We start from the raw sequence: 17,643 nt of genomic DNA, 5'->3' as shown, positions 1-17,643 counted from the left end.
GTGCTGGAGGTCCTAGCCAGAGCAATTAGGCTAGATAAAGAAATAAAGGGCATGCACATTGGCAAGGAAAGAGTAAAAGTATCTCTATTTGCAATGACATGATCTTATACACAGAAGATCCTAAGGAATCCTCAAGAAAACTAGTGAAACTAATAGAAGAGTTCAGCAGAGTATCAGGAGACAAGATAAACATACAAAAATCACTTGGATTCCTCTACACCAACAAAAAGAACATCGAAAAGGAAATCACCAAATTAATACCATTTACAGTAGCCCTCAAGAAGATAAAATACTTAGGAAGAAATCTTACCACAGATGTAAAAGACTTATGCAAAGAAAACTACAAAACATTTCTGCAAGAAACCAAAAGAGACCTACACAAGTGGAAAAACATACCTTGCTCGTGGATAGGAAGACCTAACATTGTAAAAATGTCTATTCTACCAAAAGCCATCTATAGATATAATGCCTGGAGCAAAGGAGAATGAAGAATACCAAAGACACAAGGTAATTATGAGCCCAAGAGACAGAAAGGGCCACATATACCAGAGACTGCATCAGCCTGAGACCAGAAGAACTAGATGGTGCCCGGCCACAACTGATGACTGTCCTGACAGGGAACACAACAGAGAACACCTGAGGGAGCAGGAGAACAGTGGGATGCAGATGCCAAATTCTCGTAAAAAGACCAGACTTGATGGTCTGACTGAGACTAGATAGACCCCGGTGGTCATGGTCCCCAGACCTTCTGTTAGCCCAGGGCAGGAACCATTCCCAAAGCCAGCTCTTCAGACAGGGATTGGACTGGACAATGGGATAGAAAATGATGCTGGTGAAGAATGAGCTTCTTGGATCAAGTAGACACATGGGACTATGTTGGCATCTCCTGACTGGAGGGGGGATGAGAGGGCAGAGGGGGCAGATGCTGTTGGAATGGACACGAAAAGAGAGGAGGCAAGGAGTATGCTGTCTCATTAGGGGGAGTGCAATCACGAGTATATACCCAGGAAAACAATAAAGTATATAAGCAAGGTGTACATAAATTTCTGTACTAGAGGCTGACTTGATTTATAAACTTTCACTTAAAGTGCAGTAAAAATTAAAAAGAGAAAAAAAAAACAGCTTGGTGCTGGTACAGCAACAGACACATTTACCAATGGAACAGAATTGAGAACCCCAATGTAAATCTACCCACCTACAGTCACCTGATCTTCGACAAAGCCCCAAAGTCCATTAAATGGGGAAAAGACAATCTTATTAACAAATGGTGCTGGCAAACCTGGATGTTCATCTGCAAAAGAAATGAAACAGGACCCATGCCTCACACCAAACACAAGAACTAATTCAAAATGGATCAAAGACCTAAATATAAAACCAATAACTAAGAAGATCATAGAAGAAAAAATAGGGTGAACACTAGATACCCTAATACACAGCATTAACAGGATACAAACCATAACTAACAGTACAAAAACACCTGAAGATAAGCTAGATAACCGGGATCTTCTAAAAATTAAACACTTATGCTCATCAAAAGACTTCACCAAAAGAGTAGAAAAAGAACCTACAGACTGGGAAAAAAAATTTGGCTATGACAAATCCAACAAAAGTCTAATCTCTAAAATCTACAGGAAAACTCAACACCTCTATAACAAAAAGACAAATAATCCAACCGAAAAATGGGCAAAGGATATGAACAGACATTTCACCAAAGAAAACATTCAGGCAGCTAATAGACACATGAGGAAATGCTTGAAATCACTAGCTGTTAGAGAAATGCAAATCAAAACCACAGTGAGATACCATCTTACCCCGACATTACTGGATGAATTGAAAAAGCAGAGAATAACAAATGTTGGAGAGGATGTGGGGAGATTGAACTCTTATGCACTGCTGGTGGGAATGCAAAATGGTAAAACGATATGTCACTTCTTTAAAAAACTAGGAATAGAAATACCATAAAAACAAGCAATCCCACTGCTAGGAATACATCCTAGAGAAATAAGAGCCGTCACATGAATAGACTTACGCACACCCATGTTCATTGCAGCATTGTTCACGATAGCAAAAAGATGGAAACAACCTGGGTGCCCATCAGCAGATGAGTTGGTAAACAAACTATGGTACATACACACAATGAAATACCTGTTGTTGTTGTTATGTGCCTTCGAGTTGGTTCTGACTCATAGTGACCCTGTGTACAACTGAACAAAACACTGCCTTGTCCTGTGCCATCTTCACAATCACTGTTATGCTTGAGCCCATTGTTGCAGCCACTGTGTCAATCCATCTCATTGAGAGTTTTTCTCTTTTTCTCTGACCCTCCACTTTGCCAAGCATGATGTCCCTCTCCAGGGACTGGTCCTCCCCGATAACATCCAAAGTATGTGACATGTAGTCTCTCCATTCTCAATTCTAAGGAGCATTCTGGCTGTACTTCTTATAAGACAAATTTTTTCATCCTTTTGGCACTCCATGGTATACTCGGTATTCTTCACCAACACTACAATTCAAAGGTGTCAATTCTTCTTTGGTCTTCTTATTCATCCTCCAGCTTTCACATGCATAAAAAAAAAATGCATATGAGTTGACTAAAAACAGCACGGCTTGGGTCAGGTACACCTTAGTCTTCATGGTGACATCTTTGCTGTTGTTTGTTTTATAGGCCGTGTGAGAATAGCTTTATTCCACGTTGGAGAGAAATCACAGTGACAAACTGTTTTGCAAGATGCAGCTGATTACAATGAAAATTTCCAGTTTCCTAAGTGGAACAATTAGCAGGGGCTCACGAAGCTTCCAGCAGGTCATACCATTTGGAATATGACACAAATTGCTCAACATTAACTCTATTTAATTTTGCTTCATTTCACTCTACTCACAGACAGTTGGACTAAGAGAGCTACTGCACCTCAGTTAATGTTGTCAGTTTTTTATTCTTTTTGCTTTCCGAAAACATTAGCCTTTATGATTTGTATTCATTGGTTCCTGGAGCTTCTTTTGTCATCTGGTTAGCTCGGCTTTTAGTAGCACTGATCCCACTGTCATAGATTAAATTATGTCCCCCCAAAAACGTGTGTATCAACTTGGTTAGGCCATGATTCCCAGTATAGTGTCGTTGTCCTCCATTTTGTGATTGTAATTTTATGTTGAGAGGATTAGGGTGGGATTGTAACACCACCCTTACTCAGGTCACCTCCCTGATCCAGTGCACCTTTTATCTCTCAAGAGAGAAAAGAAAAGGGAGGCAAGCAGAGAGTTGGGGACCTCATACCACCAAGGAAGCAGCACCAGGAGCAGAGTGCATTCTTTGGACCTGGGGTCCCTGTGCCTGAGAAGCTCCTCGACCAGGGGAAAATTGAGGAGAAGGACCTATCTCCAGAGCTGACAGACAGAGAAAGCCTTGCCCTGGAGCCGAAGCCCTGAATTTGGACTTGTAAGGTACTAGACTGTGAGAAAATAAATTCCTCTTTGTTAAAGCCACCCACTTGTAGTATTTCTGTTATATCAGCACCAGATAACTAAGACACCAATTGTAGGTCACGTGTTCTTTTTATTATTATTATTATTATTGAACTTTAGATGAAGGTTTACAGAACAAACTAGCTTCTCATTAAACAATTAGTATACATTGTTTTGTGACGTAGATTATCAACCCCATGACATGTCAACACTCTCTGCTTCTACACCTTGGGTTCCCAATTACCAGGTTTACTGTCCCCTCCTGCCTTCTAGTGCTTGCCCCTGGGTTGGTGCACCCCTTTAGTCTCATTTTGTTTTATGGGCCTGTCTAATCTTTGGCCAAAGGGTGAACTTCAGGAGTGACTTCATCACGACATCTTTGCTTTTTAACACTTTAAAGAGGTCTTTTGCAGCAGATTTGCCCAATGCAACGCGTCTTTTGATTTCTTGACTGCTGCTTCCATGAGTCTTTTATATGGATCCAAGTAAGAAAGTTTAAGAAAGTCTTGATAAAGTCAATCTCTTCCCCATTTATCATGATATTGCTTATTGGTCCCGTTGTGAGGATTTTTGTTTTCTTTATGTTGAGATGTAATCCATACCGAAGGCTGTGGTCTTTGATCTTCATTAGTAAGTGCTTCAAGTTCTTTTCACTATCAGCAAGCAAGGTTGTGTCATCTGCATAACACAGGTTGCTAATTAGTCTTCCTCCAATCCTGATGCCGCATTCTTCTTCATATAGTAGAATGGAAAAAGACCAGACTTACTGGTCTGACAGAGACTGGAGAAATCCCGAGAGCATGGGTCCCGGATATATTTCTACCTCAGTAATGAAGTCACTCCTGAGGTTCATCCTTCATCCAAAGATTAGACAGGCCTATGAAACAAAAGAAGAGACAAAATGGGCACACTGGCCCAGGGCAAAGGATGAGAATGTGGGAGGGGATAGGAAAGCTGGTAATGGGGAACCTAGGTCGAGATGGGGAGAGTGTTGACGTGTCGTGGTGTTAGCGACCAATGTCACAAAACAATATGTGTATTAATTGTTTAATGAGAAGCTTGTTTGCTCTGTAAACCTTCGTCTAAAGTACAATATAATAAATAAATAAAAAGAAATCAAACTATAGGTCGTTTTGGGCAAACCTGCTGCAAAAGACCTCTTTAAACTGTTAAAAAGCAAAGATGTCATTTTGAACACTAAGGTGTGCCCAACCCAAGCCATGGTATTTTCAATTGCCTCATATGCATGCAAAAACTGGACAATGAATAAGAAAGACCAAAGAAGAATTGATGCATTCAAATTATAGTGTTGGCAAAGAATATACAACATACCATGGACTGCCAGAAGAATGAACAAGTCTGTCTTGGAAGAAGTACAGCCAGAATGCTCCTTAGAAGTGAGGTTGGTGAGACTTCATCTCATGTACATTGGACATGTTATCAGGACGGATCAGTCCCTGGAGAAGGACATCATGCTTGGTAAAGTGGAGGGTCAGTTAAAAAGAAGAAAACCCTCAACGAGATGAATTGATATAGTGGCTGCAACAACGGGCTCAAATATTGCAATGGTTGTGAGGATGGTGCAGGATTGGGCAGTGTTTAGTTCTGTTGTACTTAGGGTCGCTATGAGTTGGAACCGACTCGATGGTACCTACTAACAACAAAACTAACAGCAAAACATTTTGCCCACACTGAGTACTATTATCGTCCTTCATCTCCACCCCAATCCACACACTTTCTTACTCCATATTCATTTCCCTTCAGGCTCAGTTTAAATATCAGTTCCTCAGAGACCCCTTCGCTGAACCATAAGTATAGTGATCCTTTCTCTCCACCTCCCCCTTGCCTAAATTACCATTGTCATTTCTTCAAGGCATACATCATAGTTGTCATTACTTATTTATCCAGTCAGTCTCCAACATTGATCTAAATGCAGAAAAGTCAATCCTTGAATGCAAAGTTGAGACAAGTTTCCTTTTGGCAATGACTTATGCATATTAATTCCAGCAAAATCCTGTATTTGCAATCACCTAGCCTGCCCTCAGAAAGTCTGCCTCAGATGTCTACAATCAGATTAAACTATCATCCAATTAAAAAATTCATTTACAAAATAAAGAAAAGCTCTTTCCCCTGGTGAAAGTTTTCTCCGGTATCCAGTAGAACACAAATAGATGGAAAAGTCATGTCTTTATTGAAGATGCTGCCACTACACTCTGAAGCAGGGGCAGATTACCCAATAAGCAAGGTTCTCACAAGCTTACTTGTGGTGTACTTACTAATCTACACTAAACAATTTCACGTGGATTTCACCATGGCGTTGACACAATCAAAAACAGGTGAAAATGTTCACTAAGATTAGTATGTACACACAAGTAAGCCTGTGCATACGTTGCTTATTGGGTAATCTGTCCCTGACAGTGATTGTAAATTTGAAAAGAGGCTTTGATTCTGTAGGTGGGTGCTGTCGGGTTGGGAGAAAGATAGATGTCGCCATGTCTACCATCATAATCTTTAATGCAGTGAAAAAAATGTGAATTTGTTCACTACAGATTAGTAAGTAAGCAGAAGTAAGCCTGTATGTACCTTGCTTACTGGTTAATTCAACCCTGCCCTGGAGCTCAGATCATCTTTCTCTTCTGAGAATAATGTAAAAACGGTGTGGGGGGTAGTGTCACACCTTCTTTAATTTCACAAGGGGGAAGGAGAATCAAGATCAACAGCCTAAGGCTGATTCCTATGAGGAGGAGGTCAGACATGCCTCCTCTCTTCACCATCTTTATCAACTCTGACACCAACTCTCTGTTCCACGGCACTCTCTACTTCTCTGCTGGGTTCAATAATTCATTGCAATGACCACACAGAACTCACAGATACTACTCACGATTATAGGGTTTATTAGGGAAGTAACAGGTTACAATTCAGGTTCAGGAATGCTCAGGATACAGTTTTTCCATCAAGACAGCCTCTTCCCAGCTCTACCACAAACACACTTCTCTCTGGCCTCTCAGCCTCTGCCCTGCTAGGGCAAGTGTCACTAAGTTGTTTTAGCTCTGCTTATAAGTGCCCAGGGACACCCTACTCCACCCTACTCGGCTTAAAGGCATTCAGCTCTAGCTCCATTGGTTGGCAAACCTATCTTTACCAAGTGCCCAGAAGCACCATACTCCTCCATCAAGCCTCCCACCAAAAGGCACTCAGCTTTCTCACTCCTTAGGCCAGGAATCCCACTGCCCAGTCTCCTGCTGGTCTCTCCTGCTGCCATTTCTCCACCACTGTTTCTCTCTGTCTTCAGTGTTACAGCTCTCTCTCTCTGTCTCCTACGTCCAGGAGCTTCTTGGAGCAGGGATCCTGGGTCCAAAGGACACTGTCTCTGCTCCTAGCTGTTCTTCCTTGGTAGTGGTGGGTTCTTCTCTCTGCTCTGGAATTGGCACTCTTTTAAGCTAGTGGATGGCAAAACTGACAAATCCCCTTGGTGGACCACAATTATGTTATTTGCACAGTCCCACCCAATCACTTGGGTGGGAGTTATAAGACTGTGGAGAGAAAATCCACACAAAAGTGATCCATTACACTGCAAACAAGTAACATTTTAATGTCGGCTTCTTTTTACGCAGTTGATGATTTCATCATGCTGTAATCACAGGGCACACCTAATTAACTTGGATGCCAATCAAGAAAAAATCTGAACAAGGCATGCCTCTTTAACAAAGTCTTTTTGCTTTAATGAGGTAAATCATGTAGATGCAATTACAGAAACAAAGATTATTTCTTTTAATTGTGTCATCCTTCTAAAGGTTTCAAAAGCAACCCCCATGCCTTTTCCCAGATGCCTCACTGTTTTGTGGGTTTTGGTTGTTGTGGACAATAATGTAGAGAATCTGCTGCAAGACAAGCTGTCCTGCTCTTTGTTTCTAAAATTGTTGGCTGTGGATCTATCAACATTCTCAGACTGTGGACATCAGGGTAATATTATATCAATACAAATATTTATGTTGAAAAAATTATATATTTTTTCAAGGAAAGTATTTTTCAGGGTTCTAGACTGCATTTGTCAAGAGGCACTCCTACAAACGGAAGAAGGGGATACTGCATGATTTAAAACTGGAAAAGGTGTGTGGCAGGATTATATCCTTTCAACATCAGGACTGGAGGAAGACTCATTAATAACCCACGATATGCAGATGACACAACCTTGCTTTCCTAAAGTGAAGATGACTTGAAGCACTTACTGATAAAGATCAAAGACCACAGCCTTCAATAAGGAGTATACCTCAACATAAAGAATGTGAAAATTCTTACAACTAGATCAATAAACGAACTTTCATGGAGTTATTACACATACTCTGTTTGAAATAAAATCAAGAAATTTATTGAGAAAAAAGGCCGTCTGAACCAGGGATGCACTGAGGCTTACAAAGTGAAAATCAGAGCTCAACTGTGCTGAAGTCACATATTCATATTTGTACAGTAAAACAGGGAACTTTAAGGTACAATATTGTGATTGGTGCTAGGAGAGGTAAGGTAGCCAAGGGAGGGCTATCTGGAAGCAGGGCTTTCACTATGACTGGTTTACAATGTATATGTGGGTTACAGTAATTGGTTGCAGTGCATAATTGCAGAAGTACTTGTTTGCAAGGGGGGTTACAAGCTGCTTACATGATGGATGTTCTGAGAACAGGTGGTAGAACACAATGGGTTTTGTTTTGAAAACAAATGGTAAATATTAGCTTACTTAAGGGAAAGTTATTTTGAGAACATCTTACACAGCAGGTTTTTACCCCCTTTCCCTGTTTTCACATGATGTACTTTTCCCATTTGATAGGCTAGCTATGGCTTTTAAAGAGCAGTATGTGCCCAAACATTATAAAGAATACAAAAATAGAAATCTTGCTAAGACAATTGCAAGATCATTGAACCACGGTTGTAAGATCTCTTTAGTCTTAGAAACAGAACATGTTCATTAATCTACTGTTTTCTGAAAAACAAGTTTCAAGTGTTTCAGTGAGCCTGATCATCTAAATATAATTATGTGTAACTAGACAAGCTGCTTTAAAGGTTAACTGTTGCTAATGAAAAAAAGCATGACAAGAAAAATGCAGTCTTAAAAGGCACAAGATGAAGTCAGGCTTAAGCCTGAGTCAGCCCCCTTCAGAAATACCAAACCCATTGTTGAGTTGATTCCAAATCATAGTGACCCTAAGGACAGAGTAGAACTGCCCCATAGGTTTTCCAAGGAGCAGCTGGTGGATTCGAACTGCTGACCTTTTGATTAGTACCAAGCTCTTAACCACTGCACATTCTTTCCATTTGATCAGTAATTTTGATAGAAATTCTTTGATCGCTGTATTGACCACTATTTGAAGAGAGTGTTCTTCTGCATGGATTTCAGCCACTCAGTGATTTTGGATGGTGGCTTGTTTATCAAGGCTATAAGATCCCAAATGCTATGACTGTGAAAAGGTAGCCAGGCAAGATCTGATGTCTTCACCATGCCATAGCTTTAGCCTCTTGTTTCTGTGATTTCTTCTTTTTTTTTTTTTTTTAATTTTTCTTGTGCTTTAAGTGCAAGTTTACAAATCAAGTCAGTCTTTCACACAAAAATCTATATACACCTTGCTACATACTCCCAATTGCTCTCCGCCTGAGGAGACAGCCCGCTCCGTCCCTCCACTCTCTCTTTTCATGTCCATTTCGCCAGCTTCTAATACCATCTACCCTCATCTTGTCTCCAGACAGGAGATGCCAACACAGTCTAAGTGTCCACTTGGTCCAAGAAGTTCACTCCACACTAGCATCCCTCTCTAACTGATTGTCCAGTCTACTCTCTGTCTGAAGACTTGGCTTTGTGAATGGTTCCTGTCCTGGGCCAAAAGAAGGTCTGGGGGCCATGACAACCAGGGTCCTTCTAGTCTCAGTCAGACCATTAAGTCTGGTTTTTTAACGAGAATTTGGGGTCTGCAACCCACTGCTCTCCTGCTTTCTCAGGGGTTCTCAGTTGTCTTCCCTCTCAGGGCAGTCATCAGTTGTAGCTGGGCACCATCTAGTTCTTCTGGTCTCAGGATGAAGTAGTCTCTGGTTTATGTGGTCCTTTCTGTCTCTTGGGCTCATAATTACCTTGAGTCCTTGGTGTTCTTCATTCTCCTTTGGTCCACATGGGTTGAGACCCATTAATGCATCTTAGATGGCCACTTGCCAGCACTTAAGACCCAAGACACCCCTCTCCAAAGAGGGATGCAGAATGTTTTCTTAATAGATTTTATTATGCCAATTGACTTAGATGTCCCCTGAAACCTTGGTCCCCAAAACCCTGCCTCTGCTGCCCTGTCCTTCAAAGCATCAGGTTTATTCTGGAAACTTCATTGCTTTTGGTTTAGTCCAGTTGTGCTGACCTCGCCTGTATTGTGTCTTGTCTTTCTTGTCACCTAAAGTAGTTCTTACCTACTATCTAATTAGTGAATACCCCTCTTCCACCCTCCCTCCCACCCCCTTTGTACCCATCAAAGAATAGTTTCTTCTCTGTTTAAACTATTTCTCAAGTTCTTATAATAGGGGTCTTATACAATATTTGTCCTTTTGCAACTGACTAATTTCACTCAGCATAATCCCTTCCAGGTTCCTCCATGTTATGAAATGTTTCACAGATTCATCACTGTTCTTAATTGATGCATAGAATTCCACTGAGTGAATATACCCTAATTTACTTATCCGTTAATCCATTGATGGGCACCTTAGTTGCTTCCATCTTTTTCCTATTGTAAACAGTGCTGCAATAAACATGGCTGTGCATATATCTGTTTGTGTAAAGGCTCTTATTTCTCTAGGATATATTCCAAGGAGTGGGATTGCTGAATCTGATGATAGTTCTATTTCTAGCTTTTTAAGGAAGCACCAAATCGATTTCCAAAGTGGTTGTACCATTTTACATTCCCACCAGCAGTGTAGAAGTGTTCCAGTCTCTCCACAGCCTCTCCAACATTTATTATTTTGTGTTTTTTGGATTAATGCCAGCCTTGTTGGAGTGAGATGAAATCTCATTGTCGTTTTGATCTGCATTTTTCTGATGGCTAATGATCGTGAACATTTCCTCATGTATCTGTTAGCTACCTGAATGTCTTCTTTAGTGAAGTGTCTATTCATGTCTTTTGCCCATTTTTAATTGGGTTATTTCTCTTTTTGCAGTTGAGTTTTTGCAGTCTCATGTAGATTTTAGAGATCAGAGGCTGGTCAGAAATGTCATAGCTAAAAACTTTTTCCCAGTCTGTACATAGTCTTTTTACTCTTTTGGCAAAGTCTTTGGATGAGCATAGGTATTTGATTTTTAGGAGTGCCCAGTTATCTAGTTTCCTTCTGCATTCTTTATAATGTTCTGTATATTGTTTATGCCACATGTTAGGGCTCCTAACGTTATCCCTATTTTTTCTTCTATGATCTTTACCATTTTAGGTTTTATATTTAGGTCTTTGATCCATTTTGAGTTAGTTTTGGTGCATGGAGGGAGGTATGGGTCTTGTTTCATTTTTTTGCGGATGGATATCCAGTTATGCCAGCACCATTTGTTAAAAAGACTCTCTTTTCCTCATTTAACTGTTTTGGGGCCTTTGTCAAATACCAACTGCTCATATGTGGATGGGTTTATGTCTGGATTCTCAATTCTGTTCCATTGGTCCATGTATCTGTTGTTGTACCAGTACCAGGCTGTTTTGACTACTGTGGCGGTATAATAGGTTCTAAAATCAGGTAAAGTAAGGCCTCACACTTTGTTTTTCTTTTTCAGTAATGCCTTATTTATCCGGGGCCTCTTTCCCTTCCATATGAAATTGGTGATTTTTCTCTCCATCTCATTGAAGAATGTCGTTGGGATTTGGATCGGAACTGCATTAAATGTATAGATTGCTTTTGGTAGAATAGACATTTTTATAATGTTAAGTCTTCTATCCACGAGCAAGTATGTTCTTCCACTCATGTAAGTCTCTTTTGGTTTCTTGCACAAGTGTACTGTAGTTTTCATTGTATAAGTCTTTTACATCTCTGGTAAGATTTATTCCTAAGTATTTTATCTTCTTGGGGGCTACTGTAAATGGCATTGATTTGGTGGTTTCCTCTTCAATGTTCTTTTTGTTGGTGTAGAGGAATCCAACTGATTTTTGTATGTTTGTCTTGTATCCCGATACTCTGCTGAACTCTTCTATTAGTTTCAGTAGTTTTCTGGAGGATTTCTTAGGGTTTTCTGTGTATAAGATCATATCATCTGCAAATACAGATACTTTGACTTCTTCCTTGCCAATCTGGATGCGCTTTATTTCTTTGTGCAGCCTAAGTGCTCTGACTAGGACTTCCAGCACAATGTTGAATAAGAGTGGTTGAAAAGGGCATCCTTGTCTGGTTCCCGATCTCAGTGGGAATGTTTTTAGTCTCTCTCCATTTAGGATGATGTTGGCTGTTGGCTTTGTATAAATGCCCTTTATTATGTTGAGGAATTTTCCTTCTATTCCTATTTTGCGGAGAGTTTTTATCATGAATGAGTGTTGAACTTTGTCAAATGCCTTTTCTGCATCAATTGATAAAATCATGTGATTCTTGTCTTTTGTTTTATTTATGTGGTGGATTACATTAATTGTGTTTCTGAGGTTGAACCATCTTGCATACCTGTTATGAATCCCACTTGGTCATGCTGAATTATTTTTTTGATATATTCTTGAATTCTTTTGGCTAGAATTTTGTTGAGGATTTTTGCATCTACATTCATGAGGGATATAGCTCTATAATTTTCTTTTCTTTTTGTGTCTTTACCTGGTTTTGGTATCAGGGATATGGTGTCTTCGTAGAATGAGTTTGGTAGTATTCCGTCCTTTTCTATGCTCTGAAATACCTTTAGTAATAGTGGTGTTAACTGTTCTCTGAAAGTTTGGTAGAACTCTGCAGTGAAGCCCTGAGGACCAGGGCTATTTTTTATTGGGAGTTTTTTCATTACCTTTTTAATCTCTTTTTTTGTTATGGATCTATTTAGTTGTTCTACCTCTGTTTGTGTTAGTTTTGGCAGGTAGTATGTTTCTAGAAATTCATCCATTTCTTCTAGGTTTTCAGATTTGTTAGAGTACAATTTTTCATAGTAATCTGATATGATTCTTGCAATTTCAATTGGGTATGTTGTAATATCACTCATCTCATTTCTTCTTCAAGTTATTTGCTTCCTCTCCTGTTTTTCTTTTGTCAGTTCGGCCAATGGCTTCTCAATTTTTTTAATTTTTCAAAGAACCAGCTTTTTGTCTTGTTAAGTCTTTCAATTATTTTTCCGTTTTCTATTTCATTTAATTCTGCTCTAATTTTTATTATTTGTTTTCTTCTGGTGCCTGAGGATTTCTTTTGTTGCTCTCTTTCTATTTGTTCAAGTTGTAGGGATAATTCTTTGATTTTGGCCTTTCTTCTTTTTGGATGTGTGCATTTATTGATATAAATTGGCCTCTGAGCACTGCTTTCACTCTGTCCCAAAGGTTCTGATAGGAAGTGTTTTCATTTTAATTGGATTCTATGAATTTCTTTATTCCATCCTTAATGTCTTGTATAACCCAGCCTTTTTTGAGCAGGATATTGTTCAGTTTCCAAGTGTTTGATTTCTTTTCCCTGCTTTTCCTGTTACTGATTTCCACTTTTATGGTTTTATGGTCAGAGAAGATGCTCTGTCATATTTCAGTGTTTTGGATTCTGCTAAGGCTTGCTTTATGACCTAATATGTGGTCTATTCTAGAGAATGTTCCATGTGCACTAGAAAAGAAAGTATACTTGGTTGCTGTTGGGTGGGCTGTTCTGTATATGTCTACCAGGTCAAGTTGGTTGATTGTGGCATTTAGATCATCCGTGTCTTTATTGAGCTTCTTTCTGGATGCACTGTCCTTCACCGAAAGTGGTGTGTTGAAGTCTCCTATTATTGTGGAGCTGTCTATCTCACTTTTCAATGCTGATAGAATTTGTTTTATGTATCTTGCAGCCCTGTCACTGGGTACATAAATATTTAATATGGTTATATCTTCTTGGTGTATTGTCCCTTTAGTCATTATATAGTGTCCTTCCTTATCATTTCTGCTGTATTTAACTTTAAAGGCTATTTTGTCAGAAACTAAAATTGCCACTCCTGCTCATTTTTGATTGTTGTTCACTTGATATATTTTTTTTCTATCCTTTGAGTTTTAGTTTGTTTATGTCTCTAAGTCTAAGGTGTGTCTCTTGCAGGCAGCATATAGACAGGTCTTGTTTTTTAACCCATTCTGCCACTCTCTGTCTCTTTATTGGTGCATTTAGTCCATTTACATTCAGGGTAATTATGCATAGGGATGAATTTAGTGCTGTCATTTTGATGTTGACAGTTTCTTTTTCCCACTTGATTTTATGTGCTGAGTAGATTTTCTTTATATGTTGTCCTTTCCTCTTATTCGTTGTTATTGATTTTGTTTCTTCTGAGTCTCCATTTTTTTCTTGTATTTTATTTTGATGTGTAGGATAGTTTGTCTCCTTTGTGGTTACCTTATTACTTATCCCTATTTTTCTAAATTTAAAACTAACTTTTATTTCTTTGTATCATCATATCTTCCTCTCCATATGGAAGGCATACGATTACATTTCTTAGTCCCTCTTTATTATTTTAATGTTGTCTTCTTTTATATAATAACATCGCTGTTACCCTGTTTTGGGCTTTATATATATATAATTTTGCTTTGATTTTTTCGATTTCCCTGTCTGGGTTGACTTCTGGTTGCTCTGCCCAGTGTCCTAGTCTTGGGTTGATACCTGATATTATTGATTTTCTAACCAAAGATCTCCCTTCAGTATTTCTTATAGTTTTGGTTTGGTTTTCCAAATTCCCTCAAGTTGTGTTTATCTGGAAATGTCTTAATTTCACCTTCATATTTAAGAGACAGTTTTGAAGGATATAAAATTCTTGGCTGGCAATTTTTTTCCTTCAATTTTTTAAATATGTCATCCCATTGCCTTCTTGCCTGCATGCTTTCTGCCTAGTAGTCTGAGCTTATTCTTATTGGCTCTCCTTTGTAGGTGGCTTTTCATTTATCCCTCACTGCTCTTATAATTCTCTCTTTATCTTTGGTTTTGGCAAGCTTGATTATAATATGTCTTGGTGACTTTCTTTTAAGATCTACCTTATATGGAGTTCGATAGAGCATCTTGGATAGATATCTTCTCATCTTTCACAATATCAGGGAAGCTTTGTGCCAACAAATCTTCCACAAATTTCTCTGTATTTTCTGTTATCCCTCCCTGTCTGGGACTCCAATCACTAGTAGGTTATTTCTCTTGATAGAGTCCCACGTGATTCTTAAGGTTTCTTCATTTTTTTTAATTCTTTTATCTGATTTTTCTTCAAATATATTAGTGCCAAGTGATTTGTCTTCGAGTCCAGAAATTCTAGCTTCTACTTGCTCAATTCTGCTCCTCTGACTTCCTATTGAGTTGTCTAATTCTGTAATTTTGTTGTTAATCTGAATTTCTGATTGCTGTCTCTCTATGGATTTTTCCAGCTTATTAAATTTTTCATTATGTTCCTGAATAATCTTTCTGATTTCTTCACTTGCTTTATCTGTGTGTTTGTTGGCTTGTTCTGCATATTGCCTCATTTCCTGCCTGATGTCTTGAAGGGTTCTGTATATGCAACTTTTATATTCTGCATCTGGTAATTCCAGGAATGCACTTTCATCTAGAAGATTCCTGGATTCTTTGTTTTGAGAGCCTGTTGATCATGATCTGTTTCTTTATGGGACTTGATATTGACTGTTGTCTCCGAGCCATCTATAAGTTATTGTATTAGTTTATGCTTGCTTACTGTGTCATAACTGCTTGCTTTGTTTTGTTTTGGTATACCCCTATGGGTTGCTTGAGTGAGCTAGCTTGATTATTTTCATGTTTGGAGCTCTGGTGTCCTGTCCCCAGCTGGCTAGAGCTATTATCAGGTATATCAGTCTAGGAGTCCATTCAGTTTTCTTGTATGAATTCAGCTCAGGTTTCCAGGTAGCTGATATCAAGCGTGTGATATCAAGGCTCTGTCCTACAGTCTTAGAGGGGCAAGGGTGATTGGCGTATATACTGGTATCTGATTGCAGCAGGGGGTCACACCCTGAACAAAGCAGGGGGCTGAGAACTGACCCCCAAGTGTCTCTGAGGAAAACCCATCTCTGTTCTCTAGAGCATACTGGTGGGTGGGTTCTGCAGAGGGACCATGGGCACCCAAAGTTTTTGGTTGTAAGGACTGGAGGTACTAGTTATCTTTCGACACCTGTCGTGGGTGGCTGGGTGACCTGAGTGGAGCTACCAGTCCTTGGGTCCCTGATGTGGGTAGGTGAGGACCTTGTTTAATAGGCAAAGCAAAGTCAAACGTCAAACACTGACCTCTCCACCACACTGCTGAAATGGTTGGAGTTTGCCAACAAGGGTCTATTCTCCCAAAATAGGCCCACACATGTCCATGCAGAAGGGAATGGTGTTCAAGGTCCACGGATGGTTTATGCCTGGACAGGAGCCGCTTCTCTCCGGAGCACCCCCAGTTAATGGAGTTAGCAAATTATCTTTTCCCCCCAGTTGCAAATTTTTTCCTTCCCCAAGGCTGGGAGGATGGCTCTAGGTGCTCACCAGGGTCTATCTCAGGCCCAGGTATTCAGCCGCTGAGGCCGGCTTGGGGCTAGGGGGGCGCGGTAAAATATACACAAGAACTTAGCTTTTGCCAGGAGCGCCGTTCTCCTCAGGTTCTGGAGGTGTGAGTGGGCTGGGTGGCTGGCTGCTTCTCCCTGAGGAAACTGTGGCCAAACGCTAGTACCAGCCTGCCGTGGCCACCACCGCCACTCCGGGAATGGTGCCTGAGGACTCCCCGGGATTCAGGTCCGGTAACTCCTCTCCACTTCTGAACAGCCTCTTCCTCCCTCTGCCTCTCAGTTCGTTGTCTAAGCTTGCCTTTGGTGCTCAGGGCTCCCAGCTTGTCACAAATATACTCATTTCACTTGTTTTTTTGGGTCTTTATTGTAAAGAGGGGTTGACGGAAGCATCTGTCTATTCCGCCATCTTGGCTCCACCTTCTGTACTCACCAGACCACTTGGCAGCCGGTGCCTTCTTGAGCTACTGGGGTTCCTAGCTTGGCTGTCCCCCCTTTATTTCTTTATCTAGCCTAATTGCTCTGGCTATGACCTCCAGCACAATGTTGAGAAAGAGCAATGATGAAGGGCATCCTTGTCTGTTTCCCGATCTCAAGGAGAATGTTTCAGACTCTCTCCACTTAGGATGATGTTGGCTATTGGCTTTGTATAAATGCCTTTGATTATGTTGAGGAATTTTCCTTCTATTCCTATTTTGCTGAGAATTTTTATCATGAATGGGTGCTGAACTTTGTCAAATGCCTTTTCTGCATCAATTGATAAAATCATGTGAATCTTGTCTTTTTTTTTTCTTACGTGATGGATTACGTTAATTATTTTTCTAATGTTGAACCATCCCTGCATACCTGGTATGAATTCCACTTGGTCATGCTGAATTATTTTTTTGATATGTTGTTGAATTCTATTGGCTAAAATTTTGTTGAAGATTTTTGCATCTAAGTTCATGAGGGATATAGGTCTATGATTTTCTTTTCTTGTGGTGTCTTTACCTGGTTTTGGTATCAGGGATATGGTGGCTTCTTGTAATGAGTTTGGGAGTATTCCATCCTTTTCTACACTCTGAAATACCTTTAGTAGTGGTGTTGTTAACTCTTCTCTGAAAATTTGGTAGAACTCTGCAGTGAAGCCATCAGGGCCAGGGCTTTTATTTGTTGGGAGTTTTTTGATTACCTTTTTAATCTCTTCTTTTGGAATGGGTCTATTGAGTTGTTCTACCTCTGTTTGTGTTGCTTTAGGTAGGTGGTCTGTTTATAGGAATTCATCCATTTCTTCTAGGTTTTCAAATTTGTTACAGTACATTGTTTCATAGTAATCTGATATGATTCTTTTAATTTCAGATGGGTCTCTTGTAATATCACCAATCTCATTTCTTATTCAGGTTATTTGCTTCCTCTCCTGCTTTTCTTTTGTCAGTTTAGCCAGTGGTTTATCGTTTCTGTTAATTTTTTCAAAGAACTAGCTATTGGTATTTTTACTTCTTTCAATTATTTTTCTGTTTTCTATTTCATTTACTTCTGCTCTAATTTTTATTAT

Source organism: Loxodonta africana, chromosome 23, assembly GCF_030014295.1.
Source record: "Loxodonta africana isolate mLoxAfr1 chromosome 23, mLoxAfr1.hap2, whole genome shotgun sequence".
NCBI classification, from domain to species: domain Eukaryota; kingdom Metazoa; phylum Chordata; class Mammalia; order Proboscidea; family Elephantidae; genus Loxodonta; species Loxodonta africana.
This window is presented reverse-complemented; position numbering follows the sequence as displayed.